Source organism: Loxodonta africana, chromosome 7, assembly GCF_030014295.1.
Source record: "Loxodonta africana isolate mLoxAfr1 chromosome 7, mLoxAfr1.hap2, whole genome shotgun sequence".
Classification (NCBI taxonomy): Eukaryota; Metazoa; Chordata; class Mammalia; order Proboscidea; family Elephantidae; genus Loxodonta; species Loxodonta africana.
Window position 1 is genome coordinate 6,137,597 of NC_087348.1, and position 19,305 is coordinate 6,156,901.

At 43.3% G+C, this 19,305-nt stretch overlaps 1 pseudogene; it reads right to left on the reverse strand.

Moving 5' to 3' along the window:
- Positions 1–332: 332 nt before the first annotated feature.
- Positions 333–1,462, reverse strand: LOC135231778 (mas-related G-protein coupled receptor member D-like; annotated as a pseudogene).
- Between the last annotated feature and the right edge of the window lie 17,843 nt (positions 1,463–19,305).

Here is a 19,305-nt window from a genome sequence, read left to right on the forward strand (position 1 = left end):
TACAGTGAGTGATACCTGCCTGTAGAGACATTTGGAATGATCAACTGTAGAAGGATGGGGCTGGGAGCTAATACCAGCCCTCTAACCAGAAGATCTCCTTTAAACAAGATGATCACATTTTATCTCCATGGCTTAGCTGCATGCTGAGGTCCAGGACACAGGCACTGTGGGGGGAGCTGGTGGGCATGGTAGGGAAGTGGCCCCAACATGGCAAGGTGAAAAGCCTTTGGTGTGCCCAACAACAGTTCATACACGTGGGTGGCAGGAATAGGCTGAGGCAGCTCAATGCATTCTAATCCCCAGGGCTGAGCTCATCCTTGGGGGAAAAGTGCTCAGACCCCCACCACATTGGTGCTCATAGATGACGTCACATTGCCGTCCAGCTCCTGGTCATCCTGAAGTACCCTACTGAGCACAGCCCCCAGGGCTGTAGGAACTCGCTGGTTCCTACTCCTCCATTTGCCCACGAGGAAGTAGATGAAGGGGTTGGCGCTGCTGCTCAAGGATGAGGCGAGGCGCGACAAGCTGAGAAACAGGATGTTTAGATGAGGACCCAGGTTTACCCAGGAGAGGATGAACCAGCAGATGCCGAGGGGCAGGGAGCAGACCAGGAACACCAGGACCAAGGCCAGGATGACCACAAGAAACCTTGAGGGTCACCGGCGCCACTGCCAGTCCCTTCTCTGGACTCAGACAAAGAGGACCACGCTGGACAGTATCATCACAGCTGTGATGATCCCCAGGGTGAGTGTGGGAAAGATCATGTCCACAATTAGGTACTTCTGTGTGTTGAAATTCCACAATTAGCCACAGAAGAAAAAGGCTGGCAAGTTCATCAGGAGGGAGAGTGCCCAGAGCAAGGCACGTGCCACTGCTGACAGGTGTCGGGGCTAGTGACACTTATACCAGATGGGGAAGAGGACAGAGAGGCGACAGTGAGTGCTCATGGCCTTCAGAAGGCCCAGGCCCACCATATATGCAAAGTTCTTCACCCTCCTCACCATCATGTCATTCAGGATGCTGATAGTTGGAATTATCTTGTTCAGGTAGGGCATGTTTATACTCCCCAACACCTGGATGATCATTTGTAGACTTATCAAGGAGGCCATGCAGAGGAAAAGGAGGTCAGCCACCACCAGGTTGAGGACATAGACACAGAAGGGGCTCCTCTGCACAAGGAAGCCCAGCAGCCAGATGACCAGACTGTTGCCCACCATCCCACACACACAGGTGACCATGGCCAGGGCACTGAACACAAAGGAGGCTATTACCACCACATCCACCCTGGTGCAGTTTAGGGTCACCTCTGGAGTGTCACTGCTGTTCAGAGTCTGAAAAACAAGAACAAAGTAGGAGGACTCACACTTAATGATTTCAAAATTTACTACAAAGCTACAGCAATCAGTACTGTCTAGTACGGCACATTCGGTGGTGTTGTTAGGTGCCGGGGGTTCTGATTCATAGTGACCCCATGTACAACAAGGTGGAAAACTGCCTGGTCCTGTGTCCTGCTCACAATCACTGCTATGTTTGATCTGGTTGTTTCATCCACTGGATCATTGAGGGTCTTCCGCTCCTTCACTGACCCTCTACTTTACCAAGCATAATGTCTTCTCCAGGGACTGGTAACTCCTAATAACATGTTCAAAGTATGTGAGGCAAAATCTTGCCATTTCTCTCTTCTAAGGAGCATTCTGGCTGCACTTCTTCCAAGACAGATTTGTTCGCTCTTTTGGCAGTCCATGGTATATTCAATGTTCTTTGCCAACACCATAATTCAAAGGCGTCAATTTTTCAGTCTTCCTTACTCTTTGTCCAGCTTCCACATGCCTATGAGGCAATTGAAAACACCATGGCTTGGGTCAGGCACACATTAGTCCTCAAGGTGACATCTTTGCTCTTCAACACTTTCAAGAGGTCTTTTGCAGCAGATTTGCCCAATGCAATACATCTTTTCATTTCTTGACTGCTGCTTCCGTGAGTGTTGACTGTGGTTACAAGTAAAATGAAATCCTTGACAACTTCAGTCTTTTCTCCGCTTATCATGATGTTGCTTATTGGTCCAGTTGGGAGCATTTTTATTTTCTTTATGTTGAGGTGTAATCCATACTGGAGGCTGTGGCCTTTGATCTTCATCAGTAAGAGCTTCAAGTCCTCTTCACTTGCGGCAAGCAAGGTTGTGTCATCTGTGTAGTGCAGGTTGTTAATGAGTTTTCCTCCAATCTTGATGCCCCGTTCTTCTTCCTATAGTCTGGGTTCTCAGATTATTTGCTCATCATACAGACTGAATAGGTATGGTGAAAGGATACAAACCTAAACACGCCTTTCCTGACTTTAAACCACTCAGTATCCTTGTTCTCTTCAAACGATCGCCTCTTGATCTGTGTACAGATTCCTCATGAGCACAATTAAGTGTTCTGGAATTCCCATTCTTCACAATGTTATCCATAATTTGTTATGATCCACACAGTCGAATGCCTTTGCATAGTCAATAAAACACAGGTAAACCTCTTTCTGGTTTTCTCTGCTTTCAGCCGGGATCTATCTGATGTCAGCAATGATATCCCTCGTTCCACATCCTCTTTTAAATCCTGCTTGAATTTCTGGCAGTTCACTGTCAGTATACTGCTGCAGCCACTTTTGAATGACCTTCAGCAAAATTTTGCTTGCGTGTGATATTAATGATACTGTTCGATAATTTCCGCATTCAGTTGGATCACCTTTCTTGGGAATAGGCAAAAATATGCATCTCTTCCAGTCTGTTGGCCAGGTAGCTGTCCTTCATATTTGTTGCATAGATAAGTGAGCACTCCAGCACTGCATCAGATTGTTGAAACATCTCAATTGATATTCCGTCAGTTCCAGGACCCTTGTTTTTCACCAATGCCTTCAGTGCAGCATGGACTTCTTCCTTCAGTACCATCGGTTCCTGATCATATGCCACCTCCTGAAATGGTTGAATGTCAGCCAGTTCTTTTTCATATAGTGACTCTATGTATTTCTTCCATCTTCTTTTGATGCTTCCTGTGTCATTTAATATTTTTCCCAAGGAATCTGTCAGTATTGCAACTCGAGGCTTGAATTTTTTCTTCAGTTCTTTCAGCTTGAGAAATGCTGAGCATGTTCTTCCCTTTTGGTTTTCTATCTCCAGGTCTTTGCACATGTCATCATAATACTTTATTTTGTCCTCTCGAGTCACCCTTTGAAATCTTCTGATCAGCTCTTTTACTTCATCATTTTTTTCTTTTGCTTTAGCTACTTGACGTTCGAGAGCAAGTTTCAGAGTTTCTTCTGACATCCATTTTGCTCTTTTCTTTGTCTCCTGTCTTTTTAATGACCTCTTGCTTTCTTCATGGATGATGTCCTTGATGGTATTCCACTACTCATCTGGTCTTTGGTCATTAGTGTTCAACGTGTCTAATCTATTCTTGAGATGATCTCTAAATTCAGGTGGGATATACTCAAGGTCATACTTTGGCTCTCGTGGACTTGGTCTAATTTTCTTCAACTTCAGCTTGAACTTGCACATGAGTAACTGATGGTCTGATCCACAGTTAGCCCCTGGCCTTGTTCTGACTGATGATATTGAGCTTTTCCATCATCTCTTTCCAAAGAGCTAGTCAATTTGATTCCTGTGTATTCCATCTGGAGAGGTCCATGTGTAGAGTTGCAGCTTATGTTGATGAAAGAAGGTATTTGCAATGAAGAAGTCGTTGGTCTTGCAAAACTCTATCATTCGCTCTCTGGCATTGTTTCTATTACCAAAGCCATATTTTCAAACTACCAATCCTTCTTCTTTGTTTCCAACTTTCGAATTCCAATCACAAGTAATTATCAGTGCATCCTGATTGCATGTTCAATCAATTTCAGACTGCAGAAGTTGGCCTTAGTAGTTGGTGTATAAATTTGAATAATAGTCATATTAACTGGTCTTCCTTGGAGGTGTATGGATATTATCCTACCACTGATAGCCTTGTATTTCAGGATAGATCTCGAAATGTTCTTTTAGATGATGAATGCAACACCATTCCTCTTCAAGTTGTCATTCCTAGCATAGTAGACTATATGATTGACCAATTCAAAATGGCCAATACCAGTCCATTTCAGCTCACTAATGCCTAGAATATCAATGTTTATGCATTCCATTTCATTTCTGATGATTTCCAATTTTTCTAGATCCCTACTTTGTACGTTTCATGTTTCAATTATTAATGGATGTTCGCAGCTGTTTCTTCTAATTTTGAGTTGTGCCCCATCAGCAAATGAAGGTCCTGAAAGCTTTACTCCATCCATGTCATTAAGATTGACTCTACTTTGAGGAGGCAACTCTACTCCAGTTATCTTTTGAGTGCCTTCCAACCTGAGGGGCTCATCTTCTGACACTATATCAGACAATGTTCCACTGCTATTCATAAGGTTTTCATTGCCTAATTCTTTTCAGAAGTAGACTGTTGGATCCTTCTTCCTAGTCTGTCTTAATCCGGAAGCTCAGCTAAAACCTATCCTCCACGGGTGACCCTGCTGGTATTTGAATACCAGTGGCATAGCTTCCAGCATCACAGCAACACACAAGCCTCCACAGTATGACAAACTGACAGTCGCATGGAGGCTTTAACACTTTAAAAAATCTTTTTAGCAGATTCGCCCAATGCAATACATCTTTTGATTTCTTGACTGCTGCTTCCGTGGACATTGATTAATCTTAAAGTCTATTTGATCTGATATCAATTTTCTAGCAATGTTTCCAATCCCCCTATTTATTGCATCTGATGACTCTCCCTCATGGTGGACATTTCCCCCCAGTTCTTGGCAATTACTGAATGTCTTCTGCAGGGATACTTTTTCTGGTGGGAACCCTATATGGCCTGAGTCGTGGAGTTTTGCTACCCAGGCTTCTAGCAAGGCTGCTGCTGGATATGAAAGGGTTTTGCTGGTCCAGGACCAGGCTTCAATGGATTTCTTGAGTTGGAGATTTAGCATCAAACAAGTAGTTGTAAATTCAGGTTCCACATCTATGAATGGTACAGCTCTGTGGCTTTAGTTACTCCTCAAGTTGGTGCTGGACTCCACACACCTTCCCACCCCCACATACAGCTTCAGGAAAAGAGAAGTTCCTGACAGCACCCTGGATCCTGGATTCCTGCAGGTTCCCCTGCCCAAGCACCCTCCACCACTGTACTCTATCCAAGACCATATCCTAACCTTAAGCCCTTTCCACACCCCAACCCTCACTACGCCCTGGCCCCTGACGCCTGCGTCCCATCTGATGTTCTCTGGGCAATGCGTTAGGCATCAGCTTTAGCTGCAAATTCATTTGTGGCACCAGGACATTCCCCTCCTGCCCTTCATCTTTCAGCCATGCATTTAACTTGGAAGTGGAGGGATGGGGCTATGTGTTTCCCAGCATTTCTCTGTATCCATAGTGGGAGGTGATGACATGTCACACAGTCGCCACCCTCCATAGGTACAGTGTCGCTATAGCCAGATGTCTCTCCTTCAAGTTCCACACACATTTCACCGACATTTATCAGACTAACTACACACCAGGTACTGTGCTGGGGGCCGAGGATACAGCAATGGCCATGACCCTGTCCTCACAGAACTCACAGTTGAGGGGAGAAAAGACACAGTTAAACTAAATGACCCCATCACCCAGTGAGTCACTGACAAGATGGGGGACTCAGAAGGTGGGTGGGGAGTCTTGCTGCTGAGCTCTTAATCACTATGCCACCAGGTTTCCAAACTGTTCATAAAACCAAAACCCACTACTGTCAAGTCGATTCCAACCATATAGGACAGAGTAGGACTGCTCCATAGGGTTTCCATGGATCAGCTGGTGGATTTAAATGGCGGACTTTTTGCTTAGCAGCCATAGCTCTTAAATACTTTGTCAGCAGGGCTCCTAAACTGTTCATTGTTGCTGCTGTTAGGTGCCATCGAGGAGAATTCTGGCTGTACTCCTCCCAAGACAGATTTGTTCATTCTTGTGGCAGTCCATGGTATATTCAATATTCTTCGCCAACACCATAATTCAAAGGCATTGATTCTTCTTTGGTCTTCCTTATTCATTGTCGAACTTTCATACGCATATGAGGAGAAAGAAAACACCATGGCTTGGGTCAACCACATCTTAATCGTCAAGGTGACATCTTTGCTTTTTAAAGCTTTAAAGAGGTCTTTTGCAGCGTATTTCCCTAATGCAATGCGTTGTTTCATTTCTTGACTGCTGCTTCCATGGCTGTTGATTGTGGATCTGAGTAAAATGAAATCCTTGACAACTGCAATCTTTTCTTCTTTTATCATGATGTTACTACTAGTCCATTTGTGAGGGTTTTTGTTTTCTTTACGTTGAGGTGTAATCCATACTGAAGGCTGCGGTCTTTGATCTTTGTCAGTAAGTGCTTCAAGTCCTCTTCACTTTCAGTAAGCAAGGTGGTATCATCTGCATAACACACGTTGTTGATAAGTCTTCTTCCAATCCTGTTGACCTGTTCTTCGTATAGCACAGCTTCTGGGATTATTTGCTCAGCATATGAATTGAATAAGCATAGTGAAAAGATACAACCCGACACACACCTTTCCTGACTTTAAACCACGATGTATTCCCTTGTTCCGTTCAAATGACTGCCTCTTGATCTGTGTACAGGTTCCTCTTGAGCACAGTTAAGTGTTCTGGAATTCCCATTCTTCACAATGTTATCCTTAATTTGTTATGATCCACACAGTCAAATGCTTTTGCATAGTCAATAGAACACAGGTAAGCATCTTTCTGGTATTCTCTGCTTTCAGCCAAGATCCATCTGACGTCACCAATGATATCCCACTTTCCAAGCACTCTTCTGAATCTGGCTTGCATTTCTGGCAGTTCCTTGTTGATGTACTGCTGCAATGGCTTTTGAATAATCTTCAGCAAAATTGTGCTATCATGTGATATTAATGATATTGTTAGATAACTTCCACATTTGGTTGGATCACCTTTATTTGGAATAGGCATAAATATGGATATCTTCCAGTCGGTTGCCCAGGTAGCTGTCTTCCACATTTCTTGCCATAGAGGAGTGGGCACTTCCAGTAATGAATCCATTTGTTGAAATGTTTTAATTGGTAGTCATCATTTCCTGGAGACTTTTTCTTAGCCAATGTCTTCAGTGCCGCTTGGGCTTCTTCCTTCAGTTTCATTCGTTCCTGATCATATGCTACCTCCTGAAATGATTGAACGTCGACCAATTATCCTTGGTACAGTGACTTTGTATAATCCTTCCATCGTTTTTTGATGCTTCCTGTGTCATTTAATATTTTCATTGTAGAATCCTTCAATATTGCAACTGGAGGCTTGAACTTTTTCTTCAGTTCTTTAAGCTTGAGAAATGCTGAGCATGTTCTTCCCTTTTGGTTTTCTATCTCCGGGTCTTTGCACATGTCGTTATAATACTTTACTTATCTTCTCGAGCCACCCTTTGAAATCTTCTGTTCAGCTCTTTTATTTCATCATTTCTTGCATTTGTTTTAGCTACGCAACGTTCAAGAGGAAGTTTCAGAGTCTCTTCTGACATCCATTTTAGCCCTGTCTTTACTGATTTTTTTTGTTAATGACCTCTTGTTTCCTTCATGTATGATGTCCTTGATATCATTCCACAACTCATCTGGTCTTTGGTCATTAATGTTCAATGTGACAAATCTATTCTTGAGATGATCTCTAAATTCAGGTGGGATACTCAAGGTCATACTTCAGCTCTCGTGGACTTGTTCTGATTTTCCTCAGCTTCAACTTCAACGTGCATATGAGCAATCGATGGTCTGTTCCACAGTCAGTCCCTGGCCTTGTTCTTACTGATGATATTGAGATTTTCCATTGTCTCTTTCCACAGATGTAGCCAATTTGATTCCTGTGTATTCCATCTGGTGAGGTTCACGTGTATAGTCACCATTTCTGTTGGTGAAAAAAGGTATTTGCAAAGAAGTATTGGTCTTGAAAAATTCTATTGTGCAATCTCTGGCACCATTTCTATCACCAAGGCCATATTTTCCAACTACCGATCCTTCTTGTTTCCAACTTTTGCATTCCAATCACCAGTAATTATCAATGCATTCTGATTGCATGTTGGATCAATTTCAGACTGTAGCAGTTGGTAAAATCCTCAATTTCTTCATCTTTGGCCTTAGTGTTTGGTGCGCGTCTTAGTCATCTAGTGCTACTACAACAGAAATACCACAAGCGGATGGCTTTAACAGAGAGAAATTTATTCTCTCACAGTCTAGTAGGTTACAAGTCCAAATTCAGGTATCATCTCCAGGGGAAGGCTTTATCTCTTTGCCGGCCCTAGAAAAAGGTCCTTGTCCTCAATCTTCCCATGGTCAAGGACCTTCTCAGGTGCAGGAACCCCAGGTCCAAAGGACGTGCTTTGCTTCTGGTGCTGCATTTTTGGTGGTATGAGGTCCCCAACTCTCAGCTTGCTTCCCTTTCCTTTTATCTCTTGAGAGATAAAAGGTGGTGCAGGCCACACCCCAGGGAAACTCCCCTTACCTTGGATCAGGGAGGTGACCTGAGTAAGGGTGGTGTTATAATCCCACCCTAATCCTCTCAACATAAAATTACAATCACAAAATGGAGGACAATTACACAATACTGGGAATCATGGCCTAACCAAGATGATATATATTTTGGGGGGACGCAATTCAATCCATGTGCATAAATTTGAATAATAGTCATGTCAACTGGTCTTCCTCGTATTGTTGTCGTTGTTAGGTGCTGTCGAGTCGGTTCCAACTCATAGAGACCCTATGCACAATAGAACAAAACACTACCTGGTCCTGAGCCATCCTTACAATTGTTGTTATGCTTGAGCTTATTGTTGCAGCCACTGTGTCAATCCACCTCATTGAGGGTCTTCCTCTCTTCCGCTGACCCTGTACTCTGCCAAGCATGATGTCCTTCTCCAGGGACTGATCCCTCCTGACAACATGTCCAAAGTATGTAAGACGCAGTCTCGCCATCCTTGCTTCTAAGGAGCATTCTGGTTGTACTTCTTCTAAGACAGATTTGTTCCTTCTTTTGGCAGGCCATGGTATAATCAATATTCTTCACCAACACCACAATTCAAAGGTGTCAATTCTGCTTCTGTCTTCCTTGTAAGTGTGTGGATATTATCCTATCACTGACAGTGTTGTACTTCATGATATATCTTGAAATGTTCTTTTTGACGATGAATGCAACATCATTCCTCTTCAAGTTGTTTTACCCCCACATAGTAGACCATATGATTATCAGATTTAAAATGGTCAATACCAGTCCATTTCAGCTCACTAATGCTAAGGATATCAATGTTTATGTGTTCCATTTCATTTTTGATGACTTCAAATTTCTCTAGACTCATACCTCATACATTCAATGTTCCAGTTATTAATGGATGTTTGCAGTTGTTTCTTCTCATTTTGAGTCATGACACATTAGCAGATGAAGGCCCCAAAAGCTTGACTCCGTCCATGTCATTAAGGTCATTTCTACTTTGAGGAGGCAGCTCTTTCCCAGTTGCATTTTTAGTGAGGGAAACTCTGGTGGTGTAGTGGTTAAGTGCTACAGATGCTAACCAAAAGGTCAGCAGTTTGGATCCACCAGGTGCTCCTTAGAAACTCTACAGGGCAGTTCTACTCTATCCTACAGGGTTGCTATGAGTTGGAATCGACTCAATGGCTGTGGGTTTGGTTTTTTTTGTTGTTGTTGTTATCAAGCAGAGGTGCTCATCTTCCGGCTCTATATCAGGCAATGTTCCACTGCTATACATAAGACTTTCACTGGCTCATTGTTTTCAGAAGTAGACTGCGAGGTCCTTCTTCTTATCTGTCTTAGTCTGAAAGTTAAGCTGAAACCCATCCACCAAGGGTGACCATGCTGGTATTTGAATACTGGTGGCACAGCTTCCACTATCACAGCAACAGGCAAGCCTCCACAGTATGCCAAAGTGACAGATGCATGAGGGATGTAAATATTTATATACAGAGGTTTATATAAAGGAAGACCCTCAACAAGATGGATTGACACAGTGGCTGCAACAATGGACTCAATCATAACAATGATTGTGAGGATGGCCCAGGACTGGGCAGTGTTTTGTTCCATGGTACCTAGGGTCGCTATGAGTCAGAATCAACTCAACGGTACCTAACCACAACAACATATAATAGGAATGACTCACGCAGTTGTAGATGCTGAAATGTTCCAAGCCAGTGGGTCAGGCTAGAGGCTTCTCCTGATTCACATAGACACAGAAAGCTGTCGAACTCAATTGGTAGGTCAGACTCAAAGCTCTTGCTCACAGGCTACAAAGACCAATGAATCCCAAGATTGCCTACAAGATGGTAGCTAAACTGCTAACTCAAGTTCCAAGAACCAGAGGTCAGACAAACAGGGGTCAGCTGCAGGATCCAGACCAAGGAAAACTCATGAGTCTTACCAGAAACTCCACTTATATTCAATGTAGGCCATGCCAAAGAAAATTCCCTTTCAACTGACTGACTACTCACAGCAGATCCCAAAATGGAGGTGACCACACTATATCAAATCTTATCATGGAAGTGATCACATCATCACACAACTGACAAACTACATCATAACTGCCAAACGACCGAGAATCGTGGCGCAGCACAACCTTAACCATCACAGTCCACCCCTTGTCAACTTGGCACCTGTACACATCTCTTAAATTATACATATCTCTGAATAAAGACAATTATAAAGTCAAGCTTGTGCCTAACATTATACAATGAACACACATAAAATCAAATATGCACTAGCCCTGTTTATATCTTATATTTTGTAAGTAAGAAAACAAAAATATTTCATACACACATACAAGGCACAAATACTCATAAAAATTACAGTCCTCGTTTCTCCAGCTGGTCATGTGGCTGTAACTGGTATTTAGAACTACCTTCTTCCACCACCCTTTCCATATTCCCTTTGCCCTCAGCAACCTCCTCAGCTGGTTGTTGTTCTTTCCCTGGTGGGGTAACCCAAACCTTCATTCCAAGGATCTGAGCTATTACCTAGTCTTGTCATAATTGATTTGCTGCAGTTTTCCATTGGCTTGAATCAGAGGGCATGGTAGTGCTGAAGAGACGCCTAAGTGATCTGCTGCATTCCAGACATACTCTTCTTTACCTCCATTATGTAACCTTAATCTGAATTCCTCTTGGTAATCAGGATCAATCACACAAACCAATATGGTAACTCCCTTCTTTTCCTGTTGATCCAGAGGCATAGGAGCTTAAAGTGGCATTCTTAACATCCAATTCAATGGCATCAGTTTTATGTCTCCAAGTAGGAGCATTCCTTCCTTTGGAACTAAGACCTCTAGACACGCAGAGCATAAAGTCATGGGGACAGGAAACAAAACATTTGCAAGTGAGTCACTAGGGGTAGTAGGGAGTGGTGCCACTCCCATTTCCACCTCTTGATGTCTGAACCCATGAATCCTGGCTATGGGAGGAAGAGCACCATATATTGGACACTGGTTTAGGGCATGTACAGCTTCCTGGAGAACATTGCGTCAACCCTGCAAGGTATTGCTGTCTACCTGGTACTGTAATTGTGTCTTTAGAAGGCCATTCCATTGTTCTATCTAGCCAGCTTCTTCAGAATGATGGGGAACACGGTAACAGCAGTGAATTCTGTGAGCATGGGCACATCGCCACACTTCATTTGCTGTAAAGTGAATCCCTTGATGTGAGGCTATGCTGTGTGGGATGCCATGATGGTAGAAAAGGCATTCTGTAAGTCCACAGGTGGTAGTTTTAGCAGAAGCATTGCGTGCAGGGAAGACAAATCCATATCCAGATTAAGTGTCCATTCCAGTAAGGACAAAATGCTGCCCTTTCCATGATGAAAGTGTCAATGTAATCAACTTGGCACCAGATTGCTGGCTGATCACCTCGAGGGATGGTGCCATATTGGGGATTCGGTGATGATCTCTGCTACTGGCAGATAGTGCACTCAGCAGTGCCAATAGACAAGTCAGCCTTGGTGAGCAAAAGCCTGTATTGCTGGGCCCCTGCATAACCTCGATCACTGCCACCATGGCCACTTTGTTCATGAGCCCATTGGACAATGATGAGCATGTCTAGGGAAAGAAGATGACTAGTTTCCACAGAACATGTCATTCTATCCACTTGATTGTTAAAATCCTCCTCTTCTGAGGTCACCCTTTGGTAAGCATTCACATGAGACACAAATGTCTTCACTTCTTTGGCCCATTTAGAGAAGTCTAGCCACACACCTCTTCCCCATACCTCCTTGTCTCCAATTTTCCAATTATGTTCCTTCCAAGTCCCTGACCACCCAGCCAAGCCATTGGCCACAGCCCATGAATCAGTACACAGTCACATGTCTGGCCATTTCTCCTTCCAAACGAAATGAAAAACGAGGTGCACTGCTCGAAGTTCTGCCCAGTGGGAGGATTTCCCTTCATCACTGTCCTTCAGGGAGGTCCCAAAAAAAGGGGCTGTAGTGCTGTCACTGTCCACTTTCGAATGGTGTCTGCATATCACACAGAACCATGTGTAAACCGGGCACAAGTTTTCTCTTCCTTGGTCAACTGGTCCAAAGCAACTTCTCATGGATCCAAAACGGCAGACTGGGAGATGGAAGGTAAGGTGACAAGAGTAGAGACTATGCTTGTGGGTCACTTCCTCATGCAACTTATTTGTGTCTTCAGGTCCTGCTTGGGCCTGATCTCGTATACACCACTTACGTTTAATGATGGAATGCTGCTGTACATGTCCAACTTTATGACTCTGTGGGTCAGACAACACCCAGTTCATGACAGGAAGCTCATATCACATGGTGACTTTGTGTCCCCTAGTTAAGCTTTCAGTCTCTACTAAGGCCCAGTTTAACAAGCCAAAAGCTGTTTCTCAAAAGGAGAGTAGCTATCTGCAGAGGAGGGCAGGGCTTTGCTCCAAAATCCTAGGGGTATACATTGTGATTCACCAACAGGGGCTTGCCAAAGACTCCCAACAGCATTTCTGCCACTGACACTTCAAGCAACATTTGATCAGGCAAATCATATGGCCCAAGTGGCAGAGCCACTTGCAGGGCAGCCTGAACCTGTTGTAGAGCCTTCTCTTGTTCTGGGCTCTGCTCAAAACTAGCAGCTTTTCAAGGCACTTGATAAATAGGCTGGAGTAGCACACCTAAATGAAGAATATGTTGAGTTCAACATTCAAAGAGGCCCCTTAGGCATCGTGTCTCCTTTTTAGTTGTGGGAGGAGCCACATGCAATAATTTACCCTTCACTTTAGAAGAAATATCTCAACATGCCCCATACCACTGGACCCCTAGAAATTTCACTGAGGTGGGAGGCACCTGAACTTTTGTCAGATTAATTTCCCACCCTCTAGCACACAAATTTTCTACCATTAAGTCCAGAATCATTGACACTTCTTCCTTACTAGGTCCAATCAGCATAATATCATCAATGTAATGGACCAGCGTGATGTCTTGTGGAAGGGAAAGGTGATCAAGTTTCCTCAGGATTAAATTATGACTTAGGGGTGGAGAGTTGATATAGCTCTGAGGTAGGACAATGAAGGCGTATTGCTGGCCTTGCCAGCTGAAGGCAAACTGCTTCTGGTGGTCCTTTGAAAGAGGTATGGAGGAAAAGGCATTAGCCAGGTCAATAGCTGCATAGCAGGTACCAGGAGATGTCTTAATTTGCTCAAGCAATGAAACCACACCTGAAATAGCAGCTGCAATTGGAGTCACCACCTGGTTAAGTTTTCTAAAATCCCCTGTCATTCTCCAAGATCTATATATTTTTTTTTTTTTGGATAGCCAAATTAGGCAAGTTGAGTGGGGATGCGGTGGGAATCACCATCCCTGCATCCTTTAAGTCCTAAATGGTGGCAGTAATCTCTGTAATCCCTCCAGGAATGTGGTATTGCTTTTGGTTTACTATTTTTCTAGTTAGGGCAGTTCTAAAGGCTTCCACTTGCCTTTTCCTACCACAATAGCCCTTGCTCCACTTGTTGGGGGTTCCTCCAGTTGCTAAGTATACCTATTTCAATTATGCATTCCAAAGCTGTGGAAATCGCTACAGGATGGGTTCTGGGACCCACCAGACCTACTGTGAGATGGGCATGAGCTAAGACTTCATTTATAACGTTCGTTTATAACCTGACCTCCATAAGCCCCAACTCTGATGGTGACCACAGTGACATTTTGAGTCTCCTAGAGTTAGTGTCAGTTCACAGCCAGTATCCAGTACTCCCTGAAAAGTCTGTTTTTTTTCCTTTTCCGTGATGAGCAGTCACTCTTGTAAAAGGCCATAGATCCATTTTGGGAAGGCTGTGAAAAAGATTAACAGTGTAAGTTTTGGGCAGTGTATTGGAGTTCTTCCTCAAGGGAACTCAGCCTCCCCTTCATTCAAGGGGTTGTAAGTCCATAAACATAAGTCTGGGAGTTTATTGAGGGACTGTGTCCCTCTATTCCAGCTATTCAAGTTAAACTGCTGTTCACTTGACCTAGAATTCTTCCACTTATACAGATCAAGTAAATATTTAGAAGATTTCCTATTGGTTTCAATCCTAGGGACACCATGACTAAGAAACTAATGCCTTAAGTCCATACAAGTCAGACCATTCTGATTACTGATTTGACTCCAATGTCCATTATGGCAACTACACTCACCTTATCTTTGTCGATTGAGTGCCACACTTGAGCCCTAACACCGCAGGGTCCCATTGGCCCCATTGCAGTTAGGTGTCAATCATGTATTGCACTGTGTCCCTCAAAAATATCTGTCAACTTGATTAGGTCATGATTCCCAGTATTGTGTGATTGCCCACCATTTTGTCATCTGATGTGATTTTCCTACGTGTTGTAAATCCCGTCTCTAGGGTTTTAAGGAAATGAGATTAGCGGCAGTTATGCAGACTCAATCTACAAGATTAATCTACCATTTAAGCCAATCCCTTTTGAGATATAAAAGAGAGAAGTGAGCAGAGAGACAGGGGAACCTCACACCACCAAGAAAGCAACACCAGGAGCAGAGTATGTCCCTTGGACCGGAGGTTCCTGCACTGTGAAACTCCTAGACCGGGGAAGATTGATGACAAGGACCTTTCCCAAGAACCAACAAAGAGATAAAGTATTCCCCTGGAGCTGATGCCCTGAATTTGGACTTGTAGCCTATTAGACTGTGAGAGTAAACTTCTGTTTGTTGAAGCCATCCACATATCGTATTTCTGTTATAGCAGCACTAGATAACTAATACAGTGTCTTAATTCAGTTCCCACTATAAAACCTGACTTACATAAAACAGCAATCACAGCAGACTTCAGGATGCTGGGGCTCCTTTCACAAACTTGTTCCTCAGCGTTGTGGTAAAAAGTGTGTCCTCTGGGCATTCCATGTGTGGGTCTGTGGATCTAACCTGATAAATCCACTCTAGCATGCTAATTTCCCTAACCCTCTGGATACTTTCTTCTACAGTATACCCAGGCAGGTCTGGTATTTCAACTTGATTTAGTGCAGGCCACGACATAACCCATGCTTCAGCGACACAACTAAATAAAGTATTAGAGCCTTTCCTAACCTCTTAAGCTGAAACACTGAATGAAGAATCTATGCTTAGTGGTCCCATATCAATAAACTCAGACTGATCCATCTTTATATTCCTTGCACCATTATCCCACACCCTTATTAGCCATTCCCACACATATTCCCCCATGTTTCTGTTTGTACATATTAGAAAAGTCAAGCAGTTCTTTTGGAGTGTAGTCACACTTTATACTTCATCTTTTGGGGCTCACTGGGACTTAAGTCTAGTTATAGGTCTAGAAGCCAAAATGGGTGGTTGGATGTTTTCTGAGAACCTTCACCAATGTCTTGTAAGGCATCTGGCTCTGACAATGCCCCAGACAATGACTCAGACAAAGGCTTTTCCGACACAGCTGGGTTAATCTCATCATATGGGCTGGAGGGGCTAATGGTTTTATCGGGGAGGGTGGCATAGCAGACAAAGATGGAGTAATCCCTTCAGATGGGAGTGAGAGGGCTGGTTCTGTTGGCAGAAGAGTTTCAACAGAATTTAGGGGCTAGATGTTCCCAGCTTCATGATTATCTGCTCATATGTCCCCATCCCAAGTTTCAGGATCCTGTTTCTTCCCAATCAGTGCCCTTATTTTAACTTCAGACACTGCCTGAATTCAGGAATAGAGCTGGTACTGTGATTCAGCTGCTGTTAAGAATCCGGGTTTGGTTTTCGGCAATATCAGTTCTGTTACTACAAGAAATAAAGCTTTCTTTCAAGGCACAAGTGGAAATTTTGAGGTCATTTATGCAGAACTTGAGCTTTGACTCTGAAGCTCTGAGCTCATCTCTTTCTTTTACCACTTTGTGTAGCGAAAGTAGGACCAACCAACCAGCTTCCTTATACTTCTCATTATGACGAAATTGTAAAAAGGAATCAAATATGCAATCACCCAGAGCCTTCCCTTTCACCAATACTGGATCTATCATTGTTAGGTGCCGTTGAGTCAGTTCTGACCCACAGTAACCCTATGTACAACAGAATGAAACACTGCCCGGTCTGGCACCATCCTCGCAATCATTGTTATGCTTGAGCCTATTATTGCAGCCATCATATCAATCCATCTCATTGAGGGACTTCCTCTTTTTTTTTGCTGACCCTCTACTTTACCAAGCACAATGTCCTTCTCCAGGTTGGTCTCTCCTGATAACATGTCCAAACTGTGTGAATCAAAGTCTCACCATCCTTCTTTCTAATGAACATTCTGGCTGCACTTCTTCCAAGACAGATTTGTTCATTCTTCTGGCAGTCCATGGTATATTTAATATCCTTCACCTACACCATAATCCGGAAACCCTGGTGGCATAGTGGTTAAGAGCCACGGCTGCTAACCAAAAGGTCATCAGTTCAAACCCACCAGGCCCTCCTTGGAAACTCCATGGGACAGTTCTACTCTGTCCTATAGGGCCGCTATGAATCAGAATCAACTCGAGGGCAATGGGTTTTTTGTTTTTCACATCATAATACAAAGACATTAAATCTTCTTCAGTCTTCTTTATTTATTGTCCAGCTTTTACACGCATATGAGGCTATTGAAAACACCATGGCTTGGGTCAGGCATGTCTTAATCCTCAAAGTGACATCTTTGCTTTTAACACTTTAAAGAGGTCTTTTTCAGCAGACTTTCCCAGTGCAATGTGTTATTTGATTTCTTGCCTGCTGCTTCCATGGGCATTGGTTGTGGATCAAAGTAAAATGAAATCTTTGACAACTTCAATCTTTTCTCCATTTATCATGATGTTGCTTATTGGTCCAGTTGTGGGGATTCTTGTTTTCTTTATGATCTATTGGTGGACATATTTTGTGCATTTCTTTTGCCACCTCATGCCACGGATTAGCAGTGCCCTCTTTACTACTCGAAGCAGAGTCATCAACATCGTTAAGACTAACCAGACTTCAGAACCAATTCAGAAAATTCATCCTTACAATTTTGTTTCTCTAGAACCACTCCTGGTACTAAATGTCTTAGGCTAGATTCTCTAGAGAAGCAAAACCAGTAAAGCATATAAATATATATAGAGAGAGATTTATGCTATGGAAATGACTTCTGTGGTTTTAGAGGCTGGAATGCCTCAAGTCCATGGGTCAGGCTGGGGGCTTCTCCTGATTCACCTAGACACAGGGGCTGTCGAACTCAAGATCTGCAGGTCAGACAGCAGAGCTCTTGCTCACAGACTACGAAGACCAGTGAATCCCAAGATCAGCAGGTAAGCTGCTAGTTCAAGTTCCAAGAACCAAAGGTCAGACGAACAGGAGCCAACTGCAGGATCCAAACTGAGCAAAATTCACAAGCCTTGCCAGAAAGCCCACTTATATTCAATGCAGGCCACACACCAAAGTAAACTCCCTTTCAACTGATTGGCTACTCACAGCAGATCCCATCATGGAGGTGATCATGTTATATCAAATCTCATCATGGAAGTGATCACATCATCATAAGACTAATAAACTGCATCATATCTGCCAAACCACGGAGAATCATGGCCCAACCAAGTTAACACACAACCTTAATGATCACAAATGGGAATTCCAAAATTGGTCACGTGGAACCTGTACATAGACGGAGAGGCAGTCATTAGAACAGAACAAATGAATACTGTGTGGTTTAAAGTCAGGAAAAGTGTGCGTCAGGATTGTATCCTTTCACCATATTTATTAAATCTGTATGCTGAGCAAATAATCCAAGAAGGTGAATTGTATGAAGAACACAGCATCAGGATTGCAGGAAAGACTTATTAACAACCTGTATTATGCAGATGTCACAACCTTGCTTGCTGAAAGTGAAGAGGACTTGGAGCACTTACTGATGAAGATCAAAGACCACAGCCTTCAATATGGATTACACCTCAACATAAAGAAAACAAAAATCCTCACAACTGGGCCAATAAGCAACATCATGATAAACGGAGAAAAGATTGAAGTTGTTAAGGATTTCATTTTACTTGGATCCACAATCAATGCCCATGGAAGCAGCAGTCGAGAAATCAAAAAGACACGTTGCATTGGGCAAATCTGCTGCAAAAGACCTGTTTAAAGTGTTGAAAAGCAATGATGTCATTTTGAAGACCCAAGCCATGATATTTTCAATTGCCTCATATGCATGTAAAGGCTGGAAAATGAATAAGGAAAAACAAAGAAGAATCAATACCTTTGAATCATGGTGTTGGCGAAGAATATTGAATATACCATGGACTGCCAGAAGAAGGAACAAGTCTGTGGAAGTACAGCCAAAATGCTCCTTGGAAGCAAGGATGGCGAGACTTCTTCTCACACGCTTTGGACATGTCATCAGGAGGGACTATTCTCTGCAGAAGGACATCATGCTCGGTAAGGTAGAAGGACACTGAAAAAGAAAAGGTCTCTCAATGAGATGGACTGACAGAGTGGCTGCAACAGTGGACTCAAACTTAGTAATAATTGTGAGGATGGCACAGGACTGGGCAATGCTTCAGTCTGTTGTACAGAGTGTGGCTGTAACAGAAATATCACAACTGGATGACTTCAACAAACAGAACTTTATTCTCTCACAGTCCAGTAGGCTAGACATCCAAATTCAGGGCGTCTGCTCCAGGGCAAGGCTTTCTCTCTCTGTCAGCTCTGAAGGAAAGTCCTTATCATCAGTCTTCGCCTGGACTAGGAAGGAGTTTCTCAGCACAGGAGTCTCCAGTCCAAAGGATGCACTATTCTCCTGGCTCTTGTTTCTTAGTGGTATGAGATCCCC